This window comes from Chrysemys picta, chromosome 1 (assembly GCF_011386835.1).
Source record: "Chrysemys picta bellii isolate R12L10 chromosome 1, ASM1138683v2, whole genome shotgun sequence".
Classification (NCBI taxonomy): Eukaryota; Metazoa; Chordata; order Testudines; family Emydidae; genus Chrysemys; species Chrysemys picta.
In genome coordinates this window covers 299,017,195-299,030,145 of record NC_088791.1, presented here as the reverse complement: position 1 = coordinate 299,030,145, position 12,951 = coordinate 299,017,195, and positions in this window count along the sequence as shown.

Below are 12,951 nucleotides of genomic sequence, written 5' to 3'. Positions count from 1 at the left end.
TATAATACATAACATACACTTAACATAATACACTTTGGTAGTTTGCCAGAGATTCAAAATGATTAGACTATATCAATTTACTCTTCAAACACTGATTAAAATCTCAAAACTTTCATAGCAAATGATGCATGAACCAAAGTCAGAAATGTGATGACTGAAATATTGCCATGTCACAGATTCATCACACAGCCTTTCCAAATCCACACACATGGCATTTCAGCTGGCCCCTTAAATGCTCTGCTCACACGTCCTGCTGATCTGCTCCTCCCTCTCCCCTTTGGAAAGATAATAGCTCAGCCTTAATTGAAGCAAACAGGTCATTAAAACGGTAATTTTTTGTAGACATTCATATGACAGACATTCACTCACTGCCAAAGACAGGCAGAGAATGAAGGGGTGGATATTCTAAGCACATTTAACATTAGCATCTACATAAAACCAAATCTAAGGTAAACATCCAAGCAACTAGGGGTCCTCATCTGCCCCTTCATGCTCCAAGGAATCCTCATTGGGTGCAGAATAAACAACCACCCAACTCTTGCCAACTGCACCAAGCTCTATCCTAGATAGAGGCCTTGACCCACTCTCTTACTGAGAACAAAAAGACTCTCTCCTACTCAGTGTATCTAACAGCCAGAGTGTGTGTAGCACTCACTCTGATTACTTCTGCAGCCTTTCTTCAGGAGAGTGCTCGCCACAGCTCCCAAGGTGTGCTTCGTTCCCACTGGAATCCAGAAATTCTAGGCCTTCATCCCTGTTATGCAAAGCACATTGGCCAAAGCAGCTGTTTGGTTAAGTAACTGCCTTATCAGAAATGTATTGAAATGATACTTGACTAGCAAGGTGTTCCTGTAAATACAGTATTCTGTTCTCACCTCTCTTTAGAGAGCTGGACACTATGACCATGCTTTTAAAAAATGGGTGCATACCTTTACTCACCTCATTATAAACTGTCTGTTTTTCAGACCTGCTGAGCAGCCTCAGATCTCTCTGCAACCAATGGGAGCAGGCAACAAGCACCTTTGAAATCAGGCTAATTTTATTAACTTGTCAATAAGTTTGTATGACAGTAGCACGTTATGGCGCCAACAGAGCCCAAGGCCCCATTGTTCTAGGTGCTATACAAAGATACAGTAAGAGTCTGTCCCTGCTCCGAAGAGCATATAGTCTAAATAGACAAGATTGAGAAAGGTGGGAATAAATTATTACACTGCTCTACAGCCAAAATGCTTCTGAAATAAATGTAGTCAAACTTTACTAATTCTGGGTCACTGAAAACGAAAATGATGCTTAAAATTGTTGATTGGCTCTAATTTTCAAGATATGCTATTCGATCAGTATATATGACCCTTGACTTGGGAATGGCGGAGGATAAGTGAGTTATAAAGGGAAGGGATCTCAATTTAAACCAGAAATGACTAAAATACATCTTTGACTGGATCTATGAATAAATCTATGACTGGGTTTGGACAGTACTTGCTTTTTAGGCAAAACAATGAATGATACAATCTGAAGCTGGTATTGTGTCATACATGATATGAATTGCATCATGTTATTCCTAGAAGTCATGGATGATGCAATCATAACGAAGCTTACATCACTCTGCTGAAGAAATTGCCCTATATCAGCTCTAGAAATCATACAGTGTCATGCTCTCTTATTTGCCAGTGTTTGATTTTGCAAAGGAACACATTTCAATTTAGCCCAAGTGAGCAGAGATGCCTCGTACTGTGTGAACAGTGCAAATAACTTCTGCTATGTTTGTGGTGAAGTGACTTTTGCATCACAAAAGCGCAGTATAACCACTAAGGTTAAGAAAGCCTATCCCCTTTATTTTGGCTGCAAAATTGGAGATCAGGACAAGAGGTGGGCCCCACACATATGCTGCAACACTTGTGCAACAAATCTTCACCAGTGGTTGAACAGGAAAAGGAAATCTATGCCTTTTGCAGTGCCAATGATATGGAGAGAGCCAACAGATCATACCAGCAATTGTTACTTCTGCATGCTGCCTCCAGTTGGGAAAGGTGTGTCAAAGAAGAAAACGTGGACTGTGCATTATCCAAACATTCCATCAGCTATACACCCAGTACTCCACGGAGAAGGACTGCCGGTTCCTGATGCACCAGAATCATTCTCACTTGAGTCAGACGAGGAAGAGGAAGAGGATGAAACTTCTGGTCCTGACCCATCAATGTCACAGGACCCACATTTTCTCCCATCCTCCTCCTCTGAACCACACCTCATAACACAAGGTGAACTGAATGACCTTGTAAGGGATTTGGAACTACCCAAGAGTAAGGCAGAGCTGTTGGGCTCCAGACTACAGCAGTTGGAATCTGCTGGCAGGTGATGTTAGGGTTTCCATGTTCCGTGACCGTCCAAAGGATCTTGTCCCATTCTTCTTCATGGAAGGTGATCTTGTAGCCTGCAACAACATCGATGGTGTGATGGCAGCCCTCAACATCGGTCACGATCCAGATGAGTGGAGACTGTTCATTGATTCATCGAAGACGAGTCTTAAAGCTGTTTTACTGCATAATGGCAATGTTTTGCCATCAATTCCAGTTGGTCATGCAGTCCATATGAAGGAAACCTATGACAACATGAAACAACTTTTGAGGTGCATAAACTATGACCAACATCAGTGGCAGCTTTGTGGCGATTTGAAGGTTGTTGCTCTCTTGCTTGGTCTGCAGACTGGATACACAAAGTACTGCTGTTTTCTCTGCGAATGGGATAGTCGTGCAAGAGATTCCCACTACATCAAGAAAGATTGGCCACTCTGACAGTCATTGGAGCCTGGGAGGAAAAGTGTTCAGCATCCACCACTTGTTGAATCAAGGAAGATTTTGTTACCACCCTTACACATCAAGCTGGGTCTGATGAAGAACTTTGTCAAGGCCATTGACAAAACACAAGCAGCTTTCAAGTACCTCCGTGGAAAATTTCCAAGCTTAAGTGAAGCTAAGATAAAGGAAGGTGTCTTTGTTGGTCCTCAGATTTGTGAACTTCTTCCAGATGATGCATTTGACCATGCACTGCGTGGCAAGGAAAAGACGGCATGGAAAGCCTTCCAGTTAGTGGCAATACATTTTCTCGGAAACAACAAGGCAGACAACTACAGGTTGTTGGTGGAAAACCTCTTCAAGGCATACAAGGCATGGTTGCAACATGTCACTAAAGATACATTTTTTGCACTCTCATCTAGATTTTTTTCCACCGAACTGCGGAGCAGTGAGCGACGAGCATGGTGAGCCATTTCACCAGGACATTGCAACAATGGAGAAACGCTATCAGGGGAAATGGAGCCCATCAATGCTTGCAGACTATTGCTGGTCAGTGACAAGAGATGTTCCATTTAATGAATACAAGAGACAAGCCAAGAAGCGCCGAGTAGACACTGAATAGGACTAAACTATGTACATAATAGTTTTTTGCCTTTTGTTTCATAATACATTTTATTTATATAACCCTTTTGCTGATTTTATAATGTTACATAAACAGGAGAGGTGAAATATTATCATGTAAAGCAACCATAAACACATGAAAAGACCTAGGTTTACAATTTATGATTAAAACTCTACTATCTACACAATATACATAGACATAAAATGTAAAAACTTAAATATCTTAGAAACAGTAGCCAATCAGTTGTTTTAATTGTCATATTTGAATTCAGCACATCAAAATACATAATAAATAGCCCATTTTATCTCTGAAGCAGACGACTTCTCAAAAATTGTAGATCAGTGTTATTTATAGGTGAGGATTTGAGGCAGATAGGTGTTCAGTGCCCAAATGCATACAGGATGTCTGTGGAGGTCAGCCATTGAACTCAGACTACCTGAACCTCAGGCAAGACTGTAATTACAAGACCAACATTCTTTGCCGCTATGAATTTAGAAGCCTAACATTTGGCAGCCAGTTTTGAAAACATGGACTTATTTTTGGACGCAAATTTCCTCAATATCTTCCCCTCTAGTAATATAGATTTCTAAACACTCCAATCTCCCCAAGGTTTGGACTACAACATTAAATCCTGCAGCACAATGTTGGCTTAGCACTTTCAGGAGTAGCACAGGGGTTTTCACCACCTTTACTGTCACTGCTTTTATGTTATGCTGTCTGAATGTTCGAACGCCTGACTTTGAGTTCTCCTGGCCCTTGCCACTGAATTATAAATATAGTCTGACACATCATTGTTCAGGTACAACTTCTGTATTCGTTTCAAGCTGCCTCCTTCGCTTCAGCTTAAGCTGTACATAGGCAAAAAAACAAAACAAAAAAACCAGCTGAATGAGCTCATTTCCCCCCTCTCATCTCAGACATTCAGCCTGTTAGGCAGGGTTACTGGAATAAAGCAGGGAAGCTCTTTTTCCACAGCAAGCCATCTGGCTGACATAGACTCACATTGATGCTAATCTGTTGGTTTCGTTCTTTTTATTATTTTTTTTCCTGAGGAACACTTCATCTGCAGCTGTAAATTCAGACCTGCTCCCTCTGTGCACAGAGCATTCATTTTGCACACATATTTATTACCACATTATGCCCCATTGTAGGTGTCAGGAAATCATTGTTATCCTTGGTGCGTCTACGTTGTTCTAATGTCAGGGATGTACTTTCAAATGGAAATTAAGCAATTATGTTTCACATGGGGAAACCTGACAGATGCATAGATTTTTACACCACTGGCAATGTCGCTGTCACAAAAGCAGTCATTGCTCCCGGCGGACTGCCAAAGAAATATAATGTATTTCAAGAACAGGGGAAAAACGCAGGAGTAATTAAGTGTGCGATGAGAGTTCATAGATCATGTAGCTGTTTAACTTCAAAATGTGATAATGACATGACAACGAGATCACTTAAGTCATCCTTGTAAAGGAGGCTTAAAGGAACCTATTAAAATACAGACAAATGCTTTCCACGACATCTTTGCCCCACTCCAATTTAAATGAACACGATCAAGTATATTTAATATTTTTTCTCCTGTTAGGAATTTGTTTAAACAGGCTACAGTGCAAAAGCAGGCACTGTAGGCAATGCTGCACATCAGACTTATTAAATAACGCCTTTTCCTTTTATCATACATCTTTCGGTATTGTAAGTTTCTCAGGGCAGGGAGCATTAATGTTATTTGTTTAAAAAGATCCACGCACAATTCTGGCGCAGTATATAAAATAATTAGTGGGCTTTCCACTCAGCTGTATGTGTGTTTTTTTAATTGTAATGCGACGCACACAGTATATGTTGGCTGAAATTCATTTCAAATCCTTATGCTGTACAGTCTTCCCACTCGGTTATTTTGTTGTTTGTTACAGGGTTTTATTCAGCAATCTTTTGTGCCGCTCTCATGTGCCCTTGCGCCGTAGCCTCCTGCTGCTCCCAGGTTGTACCAGACCAACAGCAATACGATGCTGGCAGTCAGCGAATGCAGACATACGGGGTTCTTATCACTCCCCTATTGAAATCAATAGGAATTTTGGGCCCAAAGAATAGAATATATTAATAAAGCTCTGCTTCTAAAATAAATATTTGAACCAACACAGACCAGTAAATGTGTGTGTATTAAAGCAGGCTTATGTGCACAATGATCAGGTTCAATGGAAAATTGGAAGTATTCTATCAAATTGATCTATTTAATAAATTTAGAGACACACACATCCCATAGCACTATCCATGGGCGATGTGCTCATTTAATGGGCATTTTACATGGGCAAACCCTGCAGTCCTCACTCAGGCAAAACCTCTCATTCTTTGTATTACAGTAGTACAGAGAGACCCAAGCAGAGATTGGGGCCCCATTATGCTAGGAATTGTAGAAACACAACAAAGCCCAGGCCCAAAGCCTTTACAGTTTTAATAGACAAGACAAAAGGTGGGAAAAAGGAAAGATTATTATTGCTGTTTTACAGCTGGGGCACGGAGAGTAAGTAACTCGCTCAAGGTCTCTCTGGAAGGCTGTAACGGAGCCAGGAATTGAACACATCCAGGTCCACTGGCCTACCCAGCCTCACCCTCTCTGAGTTTTGCCTGTAGAAGGGCTAAGACCTGACTCTGAAACCTTATAGGGATCAGTCCCAAGTGGAGTTTGGGTGCTTAGTACCTTGGCTCCTGTAGATAAAATTCTGCTATTATGAACTGTTTATTAGTAAAAGAAACACTTTCTGAAGTTCTAATTCATTCTAAAGCATTTCAGTATCACAAAGAACGACCAGTAATTATTATATTCAGGGCCTGTGGCAATCCATAATTTTATGGCTGTATAATTGTTTCTGGCTTCACTATATCTGGGATTCCCACATCTCTGACCTTGTCTCCTTCAGTACTCCCTCCCTTCAGCCTCCCAGTAATGCTAGCCTTGACACCCCATTTTATTCCTTCTCCTACTGTCACCTCCATGCCTTCTTCCTGGCTATCCCATGGAAGACCTGTAATCACTAAGCCACCATGCGCTTCCTTCTTACATTTGCTCTTAGTGTTTCACAGTAAACATGGATTTATGGAAAACAGATCCTGTCAAACTAACTTGATTTTTTAAAATTAGATTACACATTTGGTTGATAAAAGTAATATATTGCCAAAATAGACTTTTGTATTAAGACATCTGTCTTAGTACTGCCCAACATTTTGATTAAGAAACTAGATGGATACAAAATCAACATGGCACCCATTGAATGGATTAAAAACTGGCTGACAGGTATCAAAATGTAATTGCAAACAAGCAATCACTCTTGGGGGTGGTGGTATTTCTAGCAGGATTCTTGGCCCTACACTATTTTACATTTTTATCAATGATTTGGAAGAAAATATAAAATCATCACTGATAAAGTTTGCATATGACCCAAAGATTAGGGGGAGTGGTAAATAATGAAGAGGACAAGTCACTGACACAGAACAATCTGGATTGCTTGGTAAACTGGGTGCAAGCAAACAATATGGCCAACTGTAAAGTTATACATATAGTAACAAAGACAGCAGACCATGTGACACTGTAGTCACACCCTATACACTACTGTAATAATCTTTGAACAAAATATGCCTTGTATGTATCATTTGAAAATAAATAACTCGCTGATTATTAATATTTGTGTGTGATGTATGTACAGGTCCGGCTCTAACTTTTTTGCTACCCCAAGCAGCAAAAAAAAGCGCCGCCCCGCCGAGCGCCGCTGGAACCCTCCCCCCCCCCGAGCGCCGTGCCCCGGGCTGCCCCCCCGCCGAGCGCCGCGCCGCGCTGCCCCCTGCCACCCCAAGATTGGCCGCCCCAAGCATGTGCTTGGTTGCCTGATGCCTGGAGCTGGCCCTGTGTATGTACATAATGGGTATTAAGGTTATGAACTAAAGTGTGTGTAAACCGGGTATGTCAGGGGAATTGTGAAACAGGGTCTATCCTAAACAAAGGAATGTGTGTTTACCTCTATTTACATATAAGCTGTAAACAGACATCAAGCTAACAAGGGAGTGGAGGCAAATGTCACACTAACAAGTGGGGGAGAAGACAGCCAGAGCCATCCCTTGGGTATGGTGAATTGGGGCTACCATCCCAGGCCCGCACTTTGTGGGGCCCCACGAGCAGGGAGGTGAGGTGGGAGGCAGGTGGGCAAGCAGGGTGAGGAGGCAAATGGGGAGGTGAGTGGCACGTGGAGGGGGGAGAAGCCCCCCTACCAGAACCTCCCCCTCTCCTCCCCACAGCGCTTCCTGCCTGCCAGCGGGCCCCACCGATCAGCGCCTCCCTCTCACTGCTTACTGCCTACCACGGCTCAGATGTTTAGTGGCATCAGGAGGTGGGGGGGGGGGGGAGAGGGGCCAGGGTGCAGCGCACTCGAGGCAGAGGCGGAACTGGCCAGGGAAGAGGTGGGGTAGGGGTGGGGCCTTAGGGGAAGGGGTGGAGTGGGGGTGGGGCTGGCAGCACCCCCTGGCAGATTAGGAATTGGGTGCCTATGTCCCATGCCTTGCACCCCCTAGGGATGGCCCTGAAGACAGCACGGAGTCTACACCCAGCAGGAGAGAGAAGCTTAGTCTGGGTTTTACTTTACAGAAGAAGCCATTTCAAAGGTTGACTGGTCTCTAAAGACGGGGCTGAAGTTCAAGTGATAAGCAACTGAATCAGCTGATTTATAACACAGTAACATTGTATTCAAAACATATGGAATGAGGTCTTTCTTCAAAGCTAGTGACATACTGGTGATTACTATCACTGTGAAATGTATGAACACGAGAGGAGGAATTATGAATACTCATTGATATTACATTTTAAAGCATAGGGCCAAACAAAGGAAGGACCAGTTCCTACCTGGACAGGAGGAGTGGGGACAGCTATTTACCTGTCTCTTATGTGAATTAAGCATGGTGGAATCAAACCAATGGAAGCTCCATTTACATACAGGGGGATGGGAAGCCCACAGGAAGGGAAGAACTGCATGAGCCCAGCTTCCTGGTGGACACAGCAAGCTGAGCACACCAGGAGGACTTCCTGCCTCCTGAAGCAAAGTCACCGAAATTTGGGAGATACAAGCAAGGACTGAAGCCATCTTTGGCATCCATCACTAGACAGACACAGGAGGCCAGAGCTGTTGCAAACTGAGAAAGATAGGTCCTTCAGCCAAGCAGGGTTGAATATTGGTGAGAAACCTGCTTAGGCAAAGATCTTTAACCTATGACGAAAATGGAAGCCAGGACCTTGTACTTCTGTGGAAGGTCCTGAGTAAGGGAAAGCCAGCCAGGACTGGGGAGAAGAATGACTGGTAAGAGAAACCATCTTGAACAAGGCCTGCATCATGCTAGATTGTTTTAGACTAAGTATATTTTGTTTTGGTTTACTTGTAACTTTCTATCTTCACTCCTTATACTTTAAACCTATGTATATTTGGTTAATACATTTATTTCATTTTTACCATAAACCAACTCTGTGGTGTGTTTAAAGGGAAGGGTACATTTACCCCCAATTAAGCTGTGATGCAGTTTTGTCTCTTTACAGGAGCAACAAACCTTAGTATGTCTCCGAGTTGTCCAGGAGAGGGCTGGACACTTCAGGGCACATGGTTTGGAGGAAATTTGGGACTGGGTGTGTGTTGTGGTCAAGTTGCTGGTTGTAACCAAGGCTAAAGCCAAAGTGTGACTGGTTTGTTGCAAGCAGGCTGCTGGAGACACAGCTGCTGGGCTAGGGCTGCAGCTTTACACAGATGCGCTGGGTGTGACCTGCGTGCCGGTAGGCTGGTTGTGAGAAGCCCATGTTGGAAGCTACAGCAGCAAAGCATTGTGAGACACCCAGGGTTACAGGGCAGGCAGTGGTACAACCCCTCACCAATTTGGACTGCACCCCCAAACCCTGACCGGACCATGACACCATACTTACAGGATGGGGGAGTCTGCCCTGGGAAGCAGAAACTGAAAAGGACTGGGGGAGAGGGGCTGTCAGGGTGAGTAATCAGCTGAACATGAGCTCCCACTGTGATACTGTGGCCAAAAGGGCTAATGTGATCTTTGGATGTATAATAAGGGGAATACGGAGTAGGAGTAGGGAGGTATTTTACCTCTGTATTTGGCACTGGTGCAACCACTACTTGAATACTGTGTCCAGTTCTGGGGTCCACTATTCAAGAAGGATGTTGATAACTGGAGAGGATTCACAGAGAGCTATGGGAATGAATAAAAGATTGGAAAAATCACTGCCTTACAGTGAAGGACTCAAGCAGCTCAACCTGTTTAGCGTAACCAAGAGGCGGGTAAGGAGTGACTTGATCACCGTCTATAACACCTACCTGAGGGAAATAAATTTTATAATAGATGGCTCTTCAATCTAGCAAAGATATAACAAGATCCAATGTCAGGAAGTTGAAGTGAGACAAATTCAGACTAGAAATAAGGTGTGAATTTTTGAGAGAGAGAAATTAACCATTGGAACAATTTACCAAGGGTTGTGGTGGATTTCCCATTGCTGGAAATCTTTAAATCAAGATGGGATATTTTTCTAAAATATGTGTTTGCGTTCAAACAGGAATTAATTCAGACCTATTCAGGAGGACACACTAGATGATCACAATGGTCCTTTCTGGCCTTATAGTCTATGAATCCACAAACCTACAACATGTGAGTTAATTCACAACCCACGTAGAATTAGATATTTCTACAGCTCACTAGGGGATTTAGCCATACAGCTCCCATTAACACCAGTGACAGTTATGTGGCCAATTCAGCCTTGAAAATCTCAACTATTACACACACACGTTTAGCAGAATGCGTGTACCAGCACATCCCAGATTGCCCATGTTTTAAGCCCCACTTTGTCACCCCTTTCCCTATTTTGTTCATTTACTACCCTCATGCATTATGTCATGTCTAAAATTAGACTGAAAGTTCTCTGGGGACAGGGATAGTGCCGCCTATCTGTTCTTTAAGGGGCCAAGCATGACTTGGTCAACTGTAAAAATAAACAGTGCCATAGAATCAGTCAAAAAGCTACAGAAAATGGCCAAGAAAGGCCTTGGAAGTGTAGTGGCCCCAATTATAGTAAAGAATCACTGGCAAACTCATTTATTTTGATTGGCTTATTGGTTTAAACTAGAACCCAACCATCTGTTCCAATAACATATTAAATTCAAGCACAGGATAGTACAACTATTGTAATGAGTTATAGCTTTTTAAAAAGCAGTACTAACCTACTACCTAATGCTTTTCACATATTCTAGACGTGAGATTGGAGGAATTGCCTACTGTGGTTTGATTGTTTCCTGATATAGTAAAATACATGGAAAAACTGAAGGCTGGAAGCGTGTTGGACTAGGAAAAATTCTATGGGGAGAACTGGATCTTGGATCACTTTTTATGCAATCGCCCCCAATCCTGCCTACGACACCTCTCTTCTCATCCTCTCACTCCTCCTATTTCATCTCTCTTCTTGCTTTTCTTCTTCCCTTGCTGCATAAATGCTCCTGTCCCTGAATCACAACTTTTGGCAGGTTCTCCTGGTCACTGAACAGTGGCACTGAAAGGGAAACTTAAAAGAGTTAGTCTTAAAAAACAATCACAACTTGCCTTTGAAAGGAAAACCACACTAGACAATCATCCTACAGTTTGCCTGTTGGTCTAAGCTGTGCTTTCCAACCACTTGGCTAGCAAAAGAGAGACAGATGGCAATGGGCTACGTCAGCAGTTCTTTATTGTAATGAAGCCATTTCAGACTTTTCTACTGCACTCACTCCTTCTTCCCTGTTTTAATTTCCCTACAACTCTCAGTCATTGCCACCTAGTGATTTAGTATGGAATTGTAGCTTGGCATTTATTGATGCCTGTGTTGGAACAGCATAAGACAGGTAGGCTAAGGGTATGTCTTCACTACCTGCCGGATGGGCGGGCAGCGATCGATCCAACAGGGATCAATTTATTGCATCTAGTCTAGACGTGATAAATTGACCCCTGAGCGCTCTCCCGTCGACTCCTGTACTCCAGCTCAGCAAAAGGCCAAAGCAGAGTTGACGGGGGAGCGGTAGCAGTTGACTCACTGCGGTGAAGACACCACGGTAATTTGATCTAAGTACGTCGACTTCAGCTACGTTATTCACGTAGCTGAAATTGCGTAACTTAGATCGATCCCCCCACCCAGTGTAGACCAGGGCTAAGGCTGTGTTACACTACAGGTTATGTCGACATAACTTATGTCGCTCAGGGGGGTGAATAAATCACATAAGTTATACCGACCTCAGCGCTGGTGTGGACAGCATTATGTTGGTGAGAGAGCTTCTCTGGCCGACATAGCCTCTGTCGCTCGCGGGGACTGGAGTAGTTAAACTGATGGGAGAGTTCTCTCCTGTTGGCTTAGAGCAGCTACATTACAGAGCTTACAGCAGTGCAGCTGTGCTGTTGTCAACTCTCTAGTGTAGCCGTGCCCAAAGATTCTGCCCTGTGTTGTGCACATGTGTTAGACGGATGGATGAGGGAGAAGCAGGCACAGAGAACTACTGTATCTACTGGAGTCCTTGCTAGATTCCAGACGTTGTGGTAGCATCCAGCAAACTCTGATCCCATGAACATGTTTGGCTAGCATGGCAGTAGTCAGGCCCTTTGCCCCTTATATATACTATATACTGCAACACATTATGACCCGGGAGATAACAGCAGTTATATTTGGTGTTTGCTAAAATCAAAATGATACAGTAGTAACTTCATTTATAAAGAACTGCGGCAACTTACGTAGGGTAGTGGTGGTCGGAGACTCTCTGCTGAGGGGGACGGAGGCGCCCATCTGTCGCCCTGACATTTCATCTCGGGAGGTATGCTGCCTGCCAGGAGCCCGTATCCGAAATGTTACAGAGGCATTGTCGAGGATTATCCAGCCCTCTGACTACTACCCCATGCTACTCATCCAGGTGGGCACAAATGATACTGCACGGTGTGACACTAAGCGGATCAAGAGTGACTACAGGGCTCTGGGAGTACGGTGAAGGAGTTTGGAGCGCAGGTGGTATTCTCTTCGATTCTTCTTGTCAAAGGTCGGGGCCCAGGCAGAGACAAATGCATCATGGAGGTGAACGCCTGGCTGCGAAGATGGTGTCGCCAGGAGGGCTTTGGCTTCCTAGACCACGGGATGCTATTCGAGGAAGGACTGGTAGGCAGAGATGGTGTTCACCTTTCGAGGAGGGGAAAGACCCTATTTGGATACAGACTGGCTAACCTAGTGAGGAGGGCTTTAAACTAGGTTCGACGGGGACAAGTGAGCAAAGCCCACAGGTAAGTGGGGAACATGGAGACCTGGGAGATGGGTCAGAAACGAGAGGGAGTGTGGGCTATATTGGCAGAGAGAAAGGAGGGTCAGGACAAAACTGGGAGGAAAGATCAAACCAGTATCTTAGATGCCTATATACAAATGCGAGAAGTATGGGTAATAAGCAGGAAGAACTGGAAGTGCTAATAAATAAATACAACTATGACATTGTTGGCATCACTGAAACT